The 20,331-nt window shown below is 44.1% G+C and overlaps 2 non-coding genes across 2 annotated transcripts; both read right to left on the bottom strand.

Moving 5' to 3' along the window:
- Positions 1-15,435: 15,435 nt before the first annotated feature.
- On the bottom strand, positions 15,436-15,517 carry trnas-aga (transfer RNA serine (anticodon AGA)). Its single transcript has one exon. It is a non-coding gene; the product is annotated as a tRNA-Ser (tRNA).
- A 3,862-nt stretch (positions 15,518-19,379) lies between these two features.
- On the bottom strand, positions 19,380-19,461 carry trnas-aga (transfer RNA serine (anticodon AGA)). Its single transcript has one exon. It is a non-coding gene; the product is annotated as a tRNA-Ser (tRNA).
- Positions 19,462-20,331: the final 870 nt, after the last annotated feature.

The raw sequence follows: 20,331 nt of genomic DNA, 5'->3' as shown, positions 1-20,331 counted from the left end.
AAGGGCTTCTTGACCTCCACTGGAAAGCCAATCACATAACATGGCCTGATCTCTGACCTCCTCAAAGCAGTCCGATTGCCTAAATTAATCACTGTATGTACATGTGAAGCCCACAGGAAAATTTATGATTCAATTTCTCAAGGCAATGAAAATGTAGACTGAGTGGCAAGGACGGCGGCCAATGAGCCGCCAACTGATGAGTTTGACATGTGTATGTCAAATATTTGTAATCCAAAACTGACTTATGGGAGTTACAGTCGCAGGCCACATAGAAGGAGAAGCGTGAATGGACAAGGGCAGGGTGCAGAATGAGGGAATGGGTGTGGTGTGGCCCCAATGGTAAACCCTGTCTACCACGATCTTTATTCCCTTTCTATGCCAAAGTAACATACGGTAAAGACCATGTGTCAAAAGTGGGGATGTATGACAATATTTCAGCACGCTGGTACAGAAAGGGATTTACTCATTACTCAATAAAATAATGTGAATAATGTGTTATCTGTGCCACTAATAATGTGGGGAGGGGAATACAAATGAATCAGGCAGAACACCCCCAACCCCAAAGACCCTTTGAACATTTACAGATGGACTTTATTGAACTAACACACAGCGAAGGGAAAAGGCATTGTCTGGTAATAGTTGATGTTTTCCCACGGGGTGGAAGTGCTCCCACGTCTCAACAGGATGCCAGTGCGGTAGCCAAGGCTTTGCTAACTGAAATAACTCCGAGATGGGGCATCCCTGAAAGGTTAAGCAGCGACAATGAAAAGCCATTTATAAATATTGCCCTACAGCAGATCAGTGATTACTTGGGAATAAAGGTGAGGCAACATTGTGCCTACCACCCAGCGAATGGTGGGGCAGTGGAAAGAGATAAAACTACAGTTATAAATAAATTGGCAAAATGTTGTGAGGAACTGGAGGTGACATGGACAAAGGCATTTCCAATTGTGCTAATGTATATGAAGGAGAGGACGAGTAAATCTTAGGACGTTTGTGATTTTGTTTGGGAGGTGGCCCAATACAGGAATTGGCCCAAGACCGATTGTAAGACAGATAACAGACCACTGTGAGGACGAGATATTATGTTACGGCATAAAACTCTCCACACTTCTGTCTCAAATACAGAATCAAAAGAAGCGCAGCAATACCCCAATCAGCAGAAGGGAAGATGCACAATCCAGAACCTGAAGACTGGATAGTGGTGAAAGACTTCAGGAGCAAAAGCATGAAGGCGAAGAGCTGGCTGGGACCGTTCCAAGGGCTCCCTACAACACAGACAGCTGTTAAGATCGCCGAAAGAGCCACGTTGAAACCCGCCAGCCATTGCAAACGTGTGGCTAACCTTGAGGAGACATCGGACAACACCGGATCCAAATAAGTGTAAGTAGTGATTATAAGACTCATAGAAATATGGGGCTGCATGGCAGGACGAGTCGTGAAGGCAGGGGTGTCCGGGATACAACCGCAGACGGTAATCTGAACCAAGGATGTTAAGTTGACTTTTACATGCCACCCATGCCCGTTTCGTAACCAGGACGACTATAAATAAGGCAATAAATAATTGCGCAGAGATCCTTCAATACCCTGTTACTGGCACTGAGTAGTATCCACCACAGTTACAGTTACACCTGACATGGGATATCAAAGAAGGAGGTGCCATGGAACGGTAATAATAACCAAGATTCAGAAGAGCGATGAGGAAGCCTGGTGGAGTGAAACAGATAGACCCTTCTCCGGTATCTATAGACAGGTGAATATAGTGGTACAGCCTCGCACCCACCCCACCCGAGATGCAGTGCAGAAGGTCCTCGAAGAAATAGTCGCTCCTCGACTCGAAAAGATGAATGTCCAATGAACCGCACTGCAGATGGGCGGAAAGGCCTTTTCCACGCTGACAGAAATGGAAGAAAGAAAGAAACTGTTGTGCAGCTAAAATGATCACAAATGTATGAAGTAAAAGTGGATTCATTGAGAAAACGTACAGCGCCATATTTCACTTTCCGTGGACGTCTATTGTTAAGGACGCAGTGCTCTCACTGCTGTAGCAATGGGGGATATCCCCTGACCGTTTATGTTGTTGACAACCTTCCCAAAGCAAGGAATATTGTATGGGACTGGCCATTAATCGAGCATTGTCACAAACAGGATTCAGACGAGCATAAAACAAAGAAGTGCGAATCCTGGATATCTGAATCAACAACAGGAATTGACAGAGAAACTCTGCAGGCCTGACAGGATCTGTGGAGACACAGAGATTTAATGTTGCAAACGACAGATTCAGGCTACTTATGCTTTTTATTATTTTATTGCCTTGTTAATTGTCAATTTCACTTCGCAAAACAGCATACTTACCAGAATCTCTCATGAGCTGACAGACGTCATCTGTAAAAATGCAAAATTCCTTTATCGGCTGTAATGCTGTTGCTGTTGCCCTGAGTTGGTGAAAGGCTGGCCTTCATTACCTTTTTCTTCGCCTTTATGTCGATGAGCAGCCATGGTGAATGGAGAATTTCTGTTTGTGTCCATTTGTCTCTCTGTACCATCTCACTCTCTTCTACATTCTCCCACTCTCTTTCCGTCAATATCCATCATTTTTCATTTCTACTCTTGGAAAAGTGTTAAAATTGGAGACTGTTCCGTGGCTTTCTCCGCCACCCCCCCCCCCCCCCCGCCCCCACCTCTCCCCCGGCCAGAGTGTGTAGAACTGGGCTCATAGTCTCCAAGTAATGTCTGTGTTACTTAGGTCTGAGATCAGGTGACATTTGTTCTCTCAAAACGTTATGAGCTTTTACAATTCTAAATAGTATTCATAATAGACCAGAAAAAAAGCAGTTTCACTCCAATTATAGGATTTCTATGATGCCATTGCCGTTTGCCTAAAATCAATGAATGGTGACAGCAGACAATGAGAGCCATTATCTCATTGGATGCGTTATTATTACAACATTGTCCTGCAAGTCTGCAGTGTCTCCTGCGTCTCTTCATTATTCCCAAAAAACTTGAAAAGACGGACGGAGAATAATAGTAGAAGAGATAGACAAATCCTTGTCGAACAGAGTAAAAAGAACTCTGCGTTGAATTAGCAGGATAGAACAAAGATTAATGGGTCTACATCAGGCGGTAGGGCCTGGTAGCACGAAATAACAACGGTCTGAGTTCAAACACAAGAAGCATGCTGATCCGTCACTTTCGCGATGTTGGATAAACAATACGGCTTTTACAAAAAGTTTAAACAATTACCTTTCAATGTACAGAACATTTGACAGCATTTGACACCATTAACACCTGGTTAGTACCATATGCTTAAACTGACGAAACCACAGATACTGTTCTTCAAATCAATAAGGGCAATTAATGAAGTATTTGCTCACAGTTATCCAGACCACCTTTCTGTAATAAAGCTGCTCGATGAGAATTTTTATCAACGTCCTCTTGTGCAGGAATGAAGTTCACAGCTGGCGACTCTCCACTGAAAATGTACAGGAAGAGGCAATCTCTTCTTGCTTTGATTTCAAACTGATGCCTTCACCTCTTTAACCTGACAGGATAAACAATATGCGTTCATCCTCTCGGGGCCGATTTACCGCGTGAATATGCACAGAGGGAAACTCATACTAAGAGACCGTAATTGTGGTGAATTTACCAGGAGTGGTGTGTGAGCCGGTGTTAACAGTGGCCAGTAAGGGCTAAATCATTGGCACTGACATTGATCCTTGTACCAACAGCCCCTCACTCACTTTCTGCCTCATTCATCCCAGTCATCATTGACTTTCAGTTTATCCTACTTTCCCTTCGAATCTTTACACTTGTTCTGGACCACTTTCGGGTGTCCACTTGGAAACTGCAGCTTTTCGAAACGAAATTCTGGAGAATGCACGTCACTCTTTGGGATAGGCTTCACTGCCCAACCATAATTACTCAAGAGATTGAGATGATAAGTTACTTTACTTCGTCCTCGAAGTGCTCAACACAGTGATACCGCCATGATGTCGATAGGGAGGGAGTTCCAAGAATTAGACATAGCGACATTAAATGAATAGCGAGATAGCTTCAGCTCAGAAAGGTGAGATCCTTAGAGGGGATTTGCAGTGACAATTTATTCGTGTATGTGCTGCCATGGCTGCCAGAGGATGTGGTGGAGGCTCGTACAATTTCAACATTCAAGAGGCATTTGAAATGGTATGTAAGTACCAATTGGGTTAGGAGGGATATGGACCATGTGTTGGCAAGAGGGACCAAATTGGGTTGGGATTTCCTGTCAGCATGAACAGATTTGAACGAAGGGTCTGTTTCCCTGCAGTACATTTCTATGTCTCGATGATTCCAGTTGGATGCAATCAATCAGTGGATTCCTTCTGGCAGAACCGGCTCTGTGCTCTCTGTGGAAGCAGAAAATGGTTTTCATTCAGATTAGCCACAAGAAGAGGAGCAATAAATCTTCATTTCCTGACTTGGAATTTTATCCAGGCCTGGGCGATTCAAACCCAGACTCTGAAGCAGGGAATCCACTGAAGTTGACAATAACCCTTTCGACCGAACCTGTACAAACTCTTGTGCCTATCGTTCTTTGTCCCCACATTTTGAAGCACCGGTCCTTGCCGTTGGTGGTGAAGGAGCTAACTACAGCCTCGCAGAAAATCCGTGGGGTCAGAGACGCGATCGATCTGTCATGCAGCGGGGATTGCATTGCTCAGAACAGACGTGTTTGCTGTGTGGGACGGAAACTGAGCTCGATCACACACAGATACGGTGTAACAGCTGCCATGTGGAGATGGTTGGAACGGTTTCATTCGCACTCTGGGAAAAAGACTGGATCCTAAATTCAGGGGGCCGAAAAGTATCACAGATAGAAGGCTGAAAATTAGTTTGGGAACGATATGAGTCATGACCGAATGGCGGCAGACCAGATGGGCTGAAAGCTCTAACTGTCCTCCGATGCCTTCTGGTTTCTTGCCATTCATTATCTAAGGAAATAGAAACAGAGTTAATCGTGCATTTCGAAGTCCTCCTCTCATAACTCGCCGAGGTGAGAGATGAAACAGTTCTGCTATTAAATTTTGAGACTGGGAGAATGTTTGGGGACGGAGTAATAAAAGAGAAACTGAGTATAAAGTTGAGAGTCAGGAGATATTCAATAAAAAGGTAGACGGAGATGGGCATGGAGAAATAAATGTCACTGGTCTTGAAGACTTAACTCGATTTTCAATTCCAAGATTCTACCAGACCTGCTGAGATTTTCCCGCAATTTCATTTGTTGGTACTGAAACAGAAGGGAGAAGTGTGATCCTGGACCAATCAGCAATGTCTGCTCTGTGGACGTTTGAATTCCCTGTTCGAACAAATCACTTCTGACCCACACGGAAACCTCATTATCCTGCATCACCCCCACTTGTGTAACTGACAATAAGCTGTTCATGACGTAAACCCATATGGGTACACAACAGCATCATTTACCGAGTTTATGGGAAAATTGCAGGGAGAGTTCCATTCGCTTTCCATCAGAACATTCACATTCAGTTAATTCTATTGCAGCACCATTTGACATGCAGCTGTCACTGTCATGTGGCCATTCGCTTTCGACGTCTCTGGACATTTTGGTTGGGGCACGTTTGGAATGGTACCTCACGTTTTGGAAGGGACATTGTTTAAAGCATATTCGGCTGAACTGATAACCTTTTCTCTTGCACCTGCAATACAGTGGAGACAGTTTCCACTCAGAAACCAAGAGATGATCAAAATCGGAGGAAAAAATGTGTCAACAAAATCTGCCTCAGCAAGGGAATTCGCTCTTGCAACATTAATGGGGAGCGGCATACCTATTAACAAACAACAGCGCCCTGCGTGGGTCTCGACACCACACCATTGAGAGTAAAGGTCTCAAGCTCTACCGACTGAGCGAGCCAGGACAGGATTGGTGTTGGTTAATTTATCATTTCATACTGAGTTTAATTCAGCTGACACGGCAATTTTCAAAAATCTTGTTCATTCCTCTCCATTGCAAATAACATCACCCAAGTGGCGGCACGCTAGCACAGTGGTTAGCACTACTGCCTCACCTGAAGCAGGGACCTGGGTTCAATTCTCTACCTCAGGCGACTGAATGTGTGGAGTTTGCACACGTGGGTTTCCTCCGGGTGCTCCGGTTTCCTCCCACAGTCCAAAGATGTGCAGGGTCAGGTGAATTGGCCATACTAAATTGTCCGTAGTGTTAGGTTAGGGGTATGGGTGGGTTGCGGGTCGGTGTGGACTTGTTGGGCCGAAGGGCCTGTTTCCACACTGTAATCTAATCTAAATCTTTCAACTCTCAGATTTATTCCTTCAGACCATTACAATCCATTTAGGCCTTGCCCAGGGATTTACGATTCTCTGTTAATATTTTCATATTTTGACCCTGATCCTTAGGTCGCCGAAGTGATTCCCGGACAATCTGGCAGACTGCAAATCAATCGGGAAAATACCTCAGGAAACCAAATCATTTCTGATTAGAGTGTACATCTGCTGAAGAGATACAGTCCTCACCATCAACACTTTCTTTGTTCTATCTGCCTACAAAGTTTACCACTTCTCATATTCGAGACAGGAATCCTGATTATAAAATGTTTTAAAAACAGGAACAATCTTCTGAAGCCATTTCCAATTTGAATTAGAATTTTTTTATCCTTTCACACGGTAACAGCCGTTCCTGAGGAAGGACTTTCCATGAGTTGAGTCCCAGGTCTGTGCAGGAAGCCGCTATTTGAAACGGCAGTGGCCCCTTTCTGTTGGGGGACTTGTAGAGAATGGGGTCACATTCTGCTGCACGTGACCGTTTTACTCACTGCGGACTCAGGGTCAATCATGGATGAGTTCTCGTGGTTGTATTGTCAGAAGATGGTCGGTCTCAATACTTAGAGTCATAGAGATGTACAGCTCTGTGCTCTTTTTGGGTTAGGAGAACCAACATTTCAACCAAATGCTCTGACCATTTGAGACACAGCAACTGGCAGCAAAATTGTGCGTGTACACTTCCAAACGCACAGTGCTCGAGAAGATGTGGACAGAAGTAGTTCTCATTGTTTTAAGAATCAGTTGCTCATGTACCCGTGTTTATCGCAGAGAGGGTGAGAGACCCGAGGAGTAACAAACACACCGTTAAAACAACATCAGGACCTGTGTAGTTCTGTCATAAAAAACTGCCTGCAGTTGTTCTATTGCAAAGTTGGGTTTCAAACCCACGACACAATAGAGACTGGACCCTAAACCCAGCACATGAAACCTCTCTGGATTAGTGGTGCTGGAAGAGCACAGCAGTTCAGGCAGCATCCGAGGGGTAGTAAAATCGACGTTTCAGGCAAAAGCCCTTCATCAGGAATACAGGGTTTCGCCCGAAACGTCGATTTTACTGCACCTCGGATGCTGCCTAAACTGCTGCGCTCTTCAGCACCACTAATCCTGAATCTGGTCTCCAGCATCTGCATTCATTGTTTTTACCTACAGTAAACCACTCAGCGACGCTCCCTGACGATAACTAAGCGCCAAACCTGTCAAGACTAATGTTTCAGCATCGCTTCACTTCAGGCCATTTCCCCTGACACTTTTTATGAACACATTCGCATAATTAAAAAATAATATTTACAACGATTTGAAAGGTTTGCACGGTGTGGACATTAGTGAGAAGTTGAATATTCTTCGACAGTTTTCCCTGGAGCTTCAGGCCTGAGGGATGTCCTTGGAAAAGTTTACAAAATCATGAGGTAGACGAGCAGAGAACATAGTCAATCTAAACTTATTCAGAAGTCAGGTGAGTTTAAAGTGAGATAGCATGGGTTTAATATGAGAGCAGTACAATTTGAAAAGGATGTGAGCGATATTTGTTTTTAATACAGACATTTTTGTGCGTGTGGAATAAATTGCCACATTTAGTGGCAGAGTTTGGTGCACTCACAACACTCGAAAGGCATCTAAATGGGTATACAGACAGGAAGTGTTCCTAGAGATAAGTGACAAATATTGGCAAATATGTTTAGATTAGTTACGGTCATCTATTCAGCAGGTGCAAGTTGGATAGGAAGGTTTGCTTCCGTGCTCGGCAATTCTGTGACACTCCAGTACCTGACAACAGTTTGAATAGACCACTTGCAAAAACGCATGCTGTTTGATACTAAGTCAGCGTGTTTGAATTTTATTTTTTCTTGAGGCGTAATGATTTGAACTGACACAGAGAGGAATGTTTTCCAGACATTTACAGACAATGACCATTCTCCTTGATACATTCCCAAGTTGTCCATCAAATAATTTCGTTGACTAAAAAAAAATCCACACAAATCGTGTTGTCCCCTCAACTCTCGAGTGAATCCAAAAACTTACAGCTCTTAACGTGGACCAGGTGCAGAGTAATTATCAGACACACAAACTCATTACTTCTGTCTGTGAGTCAGTGAAAGACATGTATGTCAAGAACTGCTCACACAAATACCATCGAAGCAATTCCAAACGGAGCTTCCCGTCATTCTGGAGATTTAGTGCATTGCCAAGTAACAGAAAGTGCTCAAGTAACATAAAACATAACAGAAATATGTACCATGCAAAGTGAATATTACCAATTATATTCTCGATTAAATTAGGTCAAAAATGTGCTGGTGCCTCCATCTGCTTGAGCGAGCCAATCTCCAGCATCCCTCACTAGAACAGTAACTAAGGAAATGAGAGAAATATAACAAGGTTTTACGTTGTGATTGTCCACCTTTTCGCCACAACAACAAAAAACGAGGGAGCAGATTCAGTGCAGGATCTGGCTTCACAACAGCGGTGAGATAACGACGTCCACTCACTTTCAGGGAAAGCTGTGAACTACTCACATTGTCCAGAATATGAATACACAGCGCAGGCTGTTTAGTTCCCATATTCTACTGCTGCCCCGACATTCATACGAAAATGTACCTTTTAAAGAGAGCGTTTGTAGCTGTGGAATGATAGTGGCAGCTGTTTCCCCTCGCTCTTACTGCCGCCTTGGTAGTGTAGGGGCTGGTATTCTCATCTTACACGCGGTAGTTGAGTGTGCAATTCTCTGTTGTGGAAAAGCGGAGTGTTTTGGAGCAGAAAGATGTGAAGTTCGGATGCTTCTGGAGTTCTTGTTGAAAAGTTCGGTGACGCGAGGAAGATGGTTTGCAGACTTTTCCTCGCCTGTCTAGGTGACATTATCAGCGCTGCAGAGGTTCCTGTGAAGCGCTGCTCTCATGTTTTGGTACGAATTCATTTGGTTAAATTCCCGCTGCTTCCGTTTGTTGGGATTGCAGATTGGGTCCAACGGATGGAGTCCGTGGATGAGTGCCCTGCTTCTAGGAATTGTCTGGCAGTCTTCTGCTTGCCCTGTCCTATTATTGTTGTGCTATTCTAGTCGAATGTGTGGCCCTTGCCGTTTGTACGTATTGCTACTAGGGACTGCTGGACTGACGCCCACGCAAATTCTTTGCCAAGAACCAATATCCACACACCTTCATTCGCAGATGCATGGCACACAAAGTTCGCAACGAGGATATGCTTTGAGGTAATTTTTAAATCATGCTTCCCTGTATTAAAAACAAATTCTGGAAAACGATATCCAGACTCCTCCGAACACTCGGACTGATGACAGCACAGAAACCGAGAGCCTCACACAGACAACTACTCACGAGAAAACAAGACCCAATACGTATCATGTGCAGGTCAAACGTGGTTGACGAGATTCCACGCAGGTACTGCACGAAACACGACATAGGAGAAAGAGGCTGACAACTAGAGAGCTGCATTCATAATTTCACCAGGACTGTTAACGCCTCGGACAGCTGTTCCTTGCAGTTATGCACAGAATATTGAATGTCTCTGATTCCAGGGCTTGGAACTCGGATGATATGACCGTCTGCAACACTGGTTACTTCCTTGTGTGAGGTAACTCCTGATGGAACACATGTAACACTCTATTGCTCATTGAGAAATATATCCAAAATAGGAGCTCATAGCAGCATTTCTGTTGTCTTTCTGGTGCTGTCCCTGACATGCCCTGTGGCACTGCACTTATTCTGTGTTTCCTGACGTTTCAGAACATGCTTCCACGATCGTATTATGGGCAGTAATGTGCATTTTCGCTTCAATAACGGGGGTGTGAAGCGGAGGTCCACCATTCTCTATTCTATTTTTCTCTTCTTATGCACAACTGCAATACAGTAAACGATCAATTCGTATTGTAAGGGAATATACAGAGGCGTGTGAAATACCGAAGTTTTAATGACATTTATGCAATGGTTAGCGATTACCTTGATTCAGGAAATAAGGATGTAAACTCTGTTTGGCTGGAGTTGAGAAACAGTGAGGAATGAACTCACAAGCATGTGTAGTTTACAAGCCCACTCGCAGTAACCACAAAGCGAAATAAATCATACAAGGAAAAACAATTGTGTGTGAGTGACAAAAATGGCAATAGTCATGCGTGGTCTTAACTTCCCATTAACACTCTCGGTTCCATTGTAAAAACGTTTGGAGAACCATAATCAAAAACATCCCACATGTCCCATAAAAAATCACGAAGGATATCTTGGTAATTCATTACTCTCCTGATGACTTAATTTTGCTATTTTCTTGGAAACCATCTCTTTAATTGTGAGCATCATAAAAAGGCTTTTTATTTGCCAGCAAGAAATAAATATGTGATTAACCTTTGTTCGTTTCATGTATAAGGACACTGAGACTCCTCTGCACTGCACATCTTTTGCGTTTCTATCTATTGTAATAGTAGTGTGTCTTTTGATTCTTCCAAACAAAGTATATGACGTCGCATTCCCGACATGAAACTGCATCTGCCAAGAATACTCCAATTGCTGGAGGGAATCCTGAGGAACAGAATGTACATGTATTTGGAAAGGCAACGACTGATTCGGGATAGTTAACATGGCTTTGTGCGTGGGAAATCGTGTCTCACAACCTTGATTTGAGTTTTTTGAAGAAGTAACAAAGAAGATTGATTAGGGCAGAGCAGTAAATGTGATCTATATGGACTTCAGTAAGGCGTTCAACAATGTTCCCCATGGGAGACTGATTGGCAAGGTTAGATCTCATGTAACAGCAGTGGACCTAACACCGACCCTTGTGGTACGCCGCCAGTACATGGATACCAAGAAGAACATGTTGCATTAACTACAACACTGTTTTCTATTGGCAAGCCAATTACTGATCAAAGCTGCAATCTCTCCCACAATTCCATTCCACCGCATTTTGTATAATAGCCTATTGTGGGGAACCTTATCGAACAACGTTCTGAAACCCATATACACCACATCAATCGGTTTACTGTAATCTCCCTGTTTGGTCACTTTGTCAAAAAAGTCAATAAATTCGTTAGGCAAGGCCGACCCATCACAAAACCGTGCTGACTGTCCCTGATCAGATTATTCTTTTCCAGATGGTCATAAATCCTATCCATAATAACCTTTTCCAACACGTTACCAACAACTGCAGTGAGACTCACTGGTCTGTAATTATCAAGGTTGTCTCTGCGACACTTTTTGAACACGGGAACAACGTATGCTATGCTCCATTCCACAGGCACTATTCCTGTAGAAAACGATGATTTGACGATCGATGCCAAAGGCTCATCAATCTCTTCCCTTGCTTCCCAGAGGATACTAGGACAGATCCCATCCAGCCCAGGGGACTTGTCTGTTATCACACTCTGCAGTATTTTTATCACCTAATCCTTGTGAACCTCAATCTCTAGTACTCTGGACGCAAGTATCTCAGTATCATCCTCACCAACATTTTCATTTTCTATAGCGAACACTGTCGAAAAATATTTATTTAGCGCTTCCCCTATCTCCTCTGACTCCACACACAACTTCCCATTATTATCCTTGTTTGTCCCAAATTTAACTCTCGTCATTCTTTTAATCCTGACATACCTATGGAAAACCTTAGGGTTAACCCTGATCCTCTCTGCCAACAACTTCACATGTCTCCTCCTGGCTCTTCTCAGCTCTCTGTTTAGATCTTTCCTGATATCGTTGGAACCCTCGAGCGCTCTAACTGAGTTTTCACATTTTGTCCTAACATAAGACTTCTTGTTCTTCTGACCAGGGATTCCACTTCCTTAGTAAACCACGGCTCACGGGTTCTATATCTTCCTCCCTGCCTGACAGGTACATACTTATCTAGGACACACAGGAGCTTTTCCTTGAATAAGCTCCACATTTTAATGTGCTCACCCCTGCAGTTTCCTACCACATTCTACGCTTCCTAAATCTTACCTAATCTTCCTAAATCTTGGGACTTGTGCCTCACAACACACTTCACATTCAACAACCAGATATACGAACAAATCAACGGAACACCCTTGGGCTCACCGATCTCGGGACTCATGGCAGAAGCCGTAATGCAAAGATTAGAGCTGTCTTTCCGCAAATTCAACCCAAACACTGTTTCAGATACGTGGATGACACCATTGTAATCATTAAAAACACGGAAATAGAGAAAACACACAGGATCATCAACTCCACACTCACAGGAATCCGATTCACCAGAGAGGAAGAAAAGGGCAACCAACTCCCATTCCTAGACGTGATGGTACAGAGAACACCTAACGGAGAATTCACCACAAAGGTACACAGGAAAGCCACACACACAGACCAAGTCCTGAATTATGAGAACAACCACCCCAACATACACAAACGAAGTTGCATCAAGACACTATTCAAAAGGGGCACAACACAATGCAGCACACCAGAACTGCAAAAAGTGGAAGAGGAACACCTATACAAGGTATTCGCCGAAAACGGATATCCTCGCAATTTTATCAACAGATGCGTAAGGGATAGACCACGGAAAGAGGACATGCCACAACCCAAAGGACTAGCCACACTACCACACATCAAGAACATCTCCAAACTGACAGCCAGACTACTGCGACCACTAGGACTCTTAACAGCACACAAACTAACAGCCACACTCAGACAACAGCTTACCAGGACTAAGGACACGATATCCAACATGAGCAAAACTAATGTAGTATACATAATCCCATGCAATGACTGCACAAAACACTATACCGGACAAACAGGAAGACAGCTAACGAACCGCATCCAGGAACATCAACTAACCATGAAACGAAGCGACCAACTATGCATAGTCGCCACACACACAGACGACAAGCAACATGAATTCGAGTGGGACAACACTACTATTATAGGGCAAGCCAAACAAAGAACAGCCAGGGAATTCCCAGAAGCATGGCACTCATCCACAAACTCCATCAACAAACACATCGACTTGGACCCAATATACCAGCCACTGCAGCGGAGAGCTGAAACTGACAACAGGAAGCGGCAAGGACAGGCCACCATAAATGCCGCACGAAACACCACAGAAGCGCTTCACAGGAGGTTCCCAAGCACTGAGGATGCCACCTAGACAGGGGACGAAACGTTTCCAACAAAAACTTCCAGCTCGGCGAACAGAAACACATCATTGTCTTGAGTGTTCCGGAGTTTTTCATTGTCCCAGAGTCCAGATGAAGTTTGCATTCCTCACGTACGTGAGCGAGAATGACTTCAATGTCTCAGATCAGTTCCTGTCCCGAGAACATCAGAGTCAATGTCCCGTCCTCTACTCGGTCCGACAGTTCACACTTCTTCATTCTCCTCTGATTCCATTTCCCAAAGAGTTTCTCAAGATTTACAAAGCTGGAGCCTAAATTATATGGTTTGCTTCCTAAACATTTTTTCAACTGCCAACTGACAATATTTTCACAGTGTCTCTTCACAATCCTCTGGCTTGCACCATGTCCAGGGATGAGAACTCCCGTTTGGTGGAGAGATTCCCGAGGCTGATGAGTTTCACTTTGGAACAAAAATGGTTAAGTGGCGATTTCCTGCGGTTGTTTCTAATGATGGAGAGGGAGCGGTGGGGAATGAGCACTTTGACGAGCAGGAGGAAGTGTTGCCACTGACCCGAGTCAGAGAACAGTGGACAGGGATTAAAGGAATCTAATGAAAAGCAGCACTTCTGCTCAGGACGTTCAATAACAGCTGCAGAAACCCGATGTGTCGAGCAGTGTATCTGGAAAGAGAAACAGAGTTAATGTTTTAAATATGGAACATTTCTGATGAAGCCAGCCAGACTACTGCGACCACTAGGACTCTTAACAGCACACAAACTAACAGCCACACTCAGACAACAGCTTACCAGGACTAAGGACACGATATCCAACATGAGCAAAACTAATGTAGTATACATAATCCCATGCAATGACTGCACAAAACACTATACCGGACAAACAGGAAGACAGCTAACGAACCGCATCCAGGAACATCAACTAACCATGAAACGAAGCGACCAACTATGCATAGTCGCCACACACACAGACGACAAGCAACATGAATTCGAGTGGGACAACACTACTATTATAGGGCAAGCCAAACAAAGAACAGCCAGGGAATTCCCAGAAGCATGGCACTCATCCACAAACTCCATCAACAAACACATCGACTTGGACCCAATATACCAGCCACTGCAGCGGAGAGCTGAAACTGACAACAGGAAGCGGCAAGGACAGGCCACCATAAATGCCGCACGAAACACCACAGAAGCGCTTCACAGGAGGTTCCCAAGCACTGAGGATGCCACCTAGACAGGGGACGAAACGTTTCCAACAAAAACTTCCAGCTCGGCGAACAGAAACACATCATTGTCTTGAGTGTTCCAGAGTTTTTCATTGTCCCAGAGTCCAGATGAAGTTTGCATTCCTCATGTACGTGAGCGAGAATGACTTCAATGTCTCAGATCAGTTCCTGTCCCGAGAACATCAGAGTCAATGTCCCGTCCTCTACTCGGTCCGACAGTTCACACTTCTTCATTCTCCTCTGATTCCATTTCCCAAAGAGTTTCTCAAGATTTACAAAGCTGGAGCCTAAATTATATGGTTTGCTTCCTAAACATTTTTTCAACTGCCAACTGACAATATTTTCACAGTGTCTCTTCACAATCCTCTGGCTTGCACCATGTCCAGGGATGAGAACTCCCGTTTGGTGGAGAGATTCCCGAGGCTGATGAGTTTCACTTTGGAACAAAAATGGTTAAGTGGCGATTTCCTGCGGTTGTTTCTAATGATGGAGAGGGAGCGGTGGGGAATGAGCACTTTGACGAGCAGGAGGAAGTGTTGCCACTGACCCGAGTCAGAGAACAGTGGACAGGGATTAAAGGAATCTAATGAAAAGCAGCACTTCTGCTCAGGACGTTCAATAACAGCTGCAGAAACCCGATGTGTCGAGCAGTGTATCTGGAAAGAGAAACAGAGTTAATGTTTTAAATATGGAACATTTCTGATGAAGAACTCGAGTTTCCGAAGTCTAATCAAATTACCGGCCTGGTTCACAAAATAGTTTTTCTGAATTTTGAGCGATAATTGTACCAGCAGGAATGCATTCATAACGTAGTCAGCAGGATTCGAACCTACGTGGGGAAACCCCAATGGATTTCTAATCCATCGCCTTAACCACTCGGCCATGACTACAGATAGCTCAGGCGGGTTGAGCATAGACCAAATCAGCCGTAATCTCATTGAAAGCTCTCGCTGACTTGATGAGCGAAATGCTTCCATCTCCTTTCATACCTTTGCTGTCATTTGGAAGGTGCGAGACACCAATGTAAAAGAAGAAAAGCACAAAGGTAGTAAAAGATGTTTGCAGGCAAACTGAGTCAAAATTTTTTATTGAAAGGAAAATCACACTTGGCAATTTGCCATATCTCTTTGCGAACATGACCAGCAGAAGTAAGCAAAGGAGCTATTGATCTCAGTATTCTCGGACCTGAAGCAAACAAAATTTAGTGACATATTCATTTCTTTTTCTGGCGAACTAAATGATCTTTCCTGATGGTTACAATGAAAGAGATGGTTCCCAATAAGAGACAGAGATTAATTCGCATGTAGATATATTTCAATGGGACACGATTCATTTTCAGTCCCTAATTACCCCAGAGATGGAGGAGGTGAGTTACTTTTCTTCACTCTTCAACTCCTCAGCACGGAGGTACAAACATGAAACCGCTAGAGATGGAGTTCTTGAATTGGGAACCAGAGACACTGAAGAAACTAGGCTAAAGTGAGGACTGTAGATGCTGGAAACCTGACTTTAGATCAGAGTGATGCTGGAAAAGGACAGCAGGTCAGGCTGCATCCGAGGAGCAGGAGAGTCAACGTTTCTGTTGCCAGTCATGCTCCGCTGCACAAACAATTTTCGTTTTTGGCTCAGATTTCCTGCATCTGCAGCTATTTGTTTTATGTTTACCTTCATAATGTTTTGGACAAAACCAACGACCTGCCAGCATCGGAAAATCGGCAGACGTACTGGAACACCGATATGTTTGCTGAATAATACAACCATTCCATGAGCGGGAATACGATCCGAGCCACGGTGCTGAGAATACCGAATCCTCACAAGTAAATAACAAGAGAAGGCGATAGATACTATCGTACATGGTGTAAATAAAACACCCTGTCAGAACATTTTCGTTGCAGATTTTTTTCATATTGTCTTCGAAGATTTACAAAGTGGGAAAAGGCCATTCCGCCCGTGTGCATTGCGGCTAATCAGAGAGCCATCTATTCTAGTCGCAGTTTCGAACTTTGGCCCAAAGTCTCACGTGTTCTAATGTTTCCAGGTCAAATGTCAATGAGGTTATCCTATGTTCTTACATGTCACAATAATGGGACAGAAGTATAACGAATTGTAACTCTTTTGAGGAACTCATGCTCATTTTCACCCACAGAGGGAGACACACCAGAAGATACCGCCAAACAGACGGAAGTGTCCGTTGTGGAGAGCTGGAATTTGAAATGGACAATAGGACAAATGCAGGCTTTTCATGCGGAAGCACAGTGGCGATGTCCCGAGAAAACTTGACAGGGGAGCGTCAAAGTATACCACGGTTAAAGCAAAACACTCCCCCTCAAGCCAGGTAGGCCTCGAAACTACAATCTTCTGATCCGAAGTCAGACGCGTTCTCCATTATGCCACTGGCCCAAGTGAAAGGCTGGCGATTGGCAGAATGTCGATATGTAATGCCATGGACTTTCACGGAATCAGAATTAAAAAGGTGAACAAGCACCGAAGATACTCACCAACATTGCTTCACTTCGAAGTTTCGAATTTGTGAAGCAGTGCCTTTCACTGGCAAAGGAGAAACATTTGTCCTCAGCTGCCTGCTTCAGGGTCGCGTCCTTCTCTGCTGGAAGTTTCCATCGTTTTAAAAACAGTCACGACGCGATTTCATGATCCACTCCAGTGAAAACGTGTCATGGTGTCGTCCAAACAAGACCCTGCAGAAACTCGGCGAGAAACCTCTGGTCATTTCGAGCTCAGGATGTGGAATTAGACGAGATGCGTGACACCTTCTTTGACGCCGCCACTTCACTGAAATTAGCGGCTCAAAACGAGCCGTTGTAAACATCAGCCTGATTTGTACCTTCCTGCAGTGCATTTGCTAAACAAAATCAGATCGCTCCCATCCGGCCCAACTGACTTATCTTTTTTCACACTCTGCAGTATTTCAAATATCTCTTCCTTGTGAACCTCAATCTCTTCTCGTCTAGACGCAAGTAGCTCTGCATCTTCCTCGCCAATATTTTCATTTTCTATAGCGAACACTGTCGAAAAATATTTATTTAGTACTTCCCCTATCTTCTCTGACTTCACACACAACTTCCCACTATTATCCTTGATTGTCCCAAATTTAACTCTCGTCATTCTTTTATTCCTGACATACCTATGGAAGGCCTTAGGGTTAACCCTGATCCTATCTGCCAACAACTTCTCATGTCTCCTCCTGGCTCTTCTCAGCTCTCTTTTTAGGTCTCTCCTGATATCGTTGGAACCCTCGAGCGCGCTAACTGAGTTTTCACATTTTATCCTAACATAAGACGTCTTGTTCTTCTTGACCAGGGATTCCACTTCCTTAGTAAACCACGGCTCACGCGTTCTAGATCTTCCTCCCTGCCTGATAGGTACATACTTATCTAGGACACACAGGAGCTTTTCCTTGAAAAGGATAAAGTGAGGTCTGCAGACGCTGGAGATCAAAGCTGAAACTTTATTGCTGGAACAGCACAGCAGGTCAGGCAGCATCTAGGGAACAGGAGATTCGACGTTTCGGGCACATGCCCTTCTTCAGGAGAAGAAGGGCATGTGCCCGAAACGTCGAATCTCCTGTTCCCTAGATGCTGCCTGACCTGCTGTGCTGTTCCAGCAATAAAGTTTCAGCTTTCCTTGAATAAGCTCCACATTTTAATGTGCTCACCCCCTGCAGTTTCCTACCCCATTCTACGCTTCCTAAATCTTACCTCATTGCATCGTAAATTCCCTTCCACTAGCTGAAACACTTGCTCCGTGGATGCACCTATCCCCTTCAATCACGAAAGTAAACCTCAGAGAATTGTGATCGATGTCTCCAAAGTGCTCACCTACTTCCGAATCTAAAACCTGGCCAGGCTCGTTACCCAGTACTAAATCGAAAGTGGCTTCGTCCCTTGAAGGCATATGTACGTACTGTGTCAGGAAGCCCTCCTGCACACACTGGGCCAAAAATGACTCATCTATGGAACTCGTACTGTAGTGATCCCAGGAAATATTTGGATATTGTCTTGAGTATTCCAGAGTTTTTCATTGTCCCAGAGTCTAGATGAAGTTCGCATTCCTCACGTACGTGAGCGAGAATGATTTCAATGTCTCAGATCAGTTCCTGTCCCGAGAACATCAGAGTCAATGTCCCGTCCTCTACTCCGTCCGACAGTTCACACTTTTTCATTCTCCTCTGATTCCATTTCCCAAAGAATTTCTCAAGATTTACAAAGCTGGAGCCTAAGTTATATGGTTTGCTTCCTAAACATTTTTTCAACTGCCAGCTGAAAATATTTTCACAGTATCTCTTCACAATCCTCTGGCTTGCACCATGTCCAGGGATGAGAAGTCCCGTTTGGTGGAGAGATTCCCGAGGCTGATGAATTTCACTTTGGAACAAATATGGTTAAGTGGCGATTTCCTGCGGTTGTTTCTAATGATGGAGAGGGAGCGGTGGGGAATGAGCACTTTAACGAGCAGGAGGAAGTGTTGCCAGTGACCCGAGTCAGAGAACAGTGGACAGGGATTAAAGGAATCGAATGAAAAGTAGCACTTCTGCTCAGGACGTTCAATAACAGCTGCAGAAACCCGATGTGTCGAGCAGTGTATCTGGAAAGAGAAAGAGATAATGTTTTATCTATGGAACATTTCTGATGAAGAACTCGAGTTTCCCAAGTCCAATCAAATTACCGGCCTGGTTCACAAAATAGTTTTTCCGAACTTTAAGCGAAAATTGCACCAGCAGGAAATCATTCATTACGTAGTCAGCAGGATTCGAACCTACGTGGGGAAACCCCAATGGATTTCTAGTCTATCGCCTTAACCACTCGGCCATGACTACCGACAGAGTGAGTTGCTTGAGCATTGACCAAATCATTGTAAGCTGCCGTTGACTTGATGAGATCAATGCTTCCGTTCTCCTCTCCCACCTCTGCTGTCAATTGTCAGGTGCGAGACACCAATGTAAAGGAAGAAAAACACAAATTTAGGAAAAGATATTTGCAGCCAAACTGAGTCAAAATTATTGATTGAAAGGACAATCCCACTTTGGCAATTTGCTAGATCTCTTTGCAAACATGATCAGCGGAGCTGATCAAGAGAGGTATTGATCTGAGTCTTCTTGGGCATGAAACAATCCAAGGTTAGAGACATATTCATTTCTTTTTCTGGCGAAGGAGCTGGTCTTTCCAGATGCTCACAATGAAATAGATTTTTCCCAATAAAAGACGGCAAATAAGTCCCATCTAACGCTGACACCATCGTGAGCGCTGCTGTTACACAATACCACAGAGTCAGGGTCAATTCCCGCCTCATGCAACTGAATGTGTGGAGTTTGCACATTCTCCCCGTGGCTGCGTGCACTTGCTCTGGTTTTCTCCCATAGCCCAAAAATGTACCGTTTAGGTGAAATGGACGTGCTAAATTGACGTGGTGAATGGAGAGGAATGCATTTGGGCTGGGGCGGGTCGGTGTGGAGTTGCTGGGCAGAAGGACCTGTTTCCATATTGTAAGTATTCTAATCTACGGTAATCAATGGCCAAGGTATGACGCACGTTGTTCGATGTTGCATATATGACTTTTCGATTGTTTTTCTTCAAAGTTTCTTTACAATTGAAACGGGAGTGGAAGAAGGGAAATGAATGTCTCCCATAATTCTTGCCTTCTTTTAGCATTCACAGGCGGTATTTTTCCTGTATTTTTTTTTTCACAC

This window comes from Chiloscyllium plagiosum, unplaced genomic scaffold, assembly GCF_037043375.1.
Source record: "Chiloscyllium plagiosum isolate Xiang-an unplaced genomic scaffold, Cpla_swu_hap1 HiC_scaffold_47, whole genome shotgun sequence".
Classification (NCBI taxonomy): Eukaryota; Metazoa; Chordata; class Chondrichthyes; order Orectolobiformes; family Hemiscylliidae; genus Chiloscyllium; species Chiloscyllium plagiosum.
The sequence above is the reverse complement of the archived record's forward strand: the minus strand, read 5'-3'. Positions and strand labels throughout refer to the sequence as shown.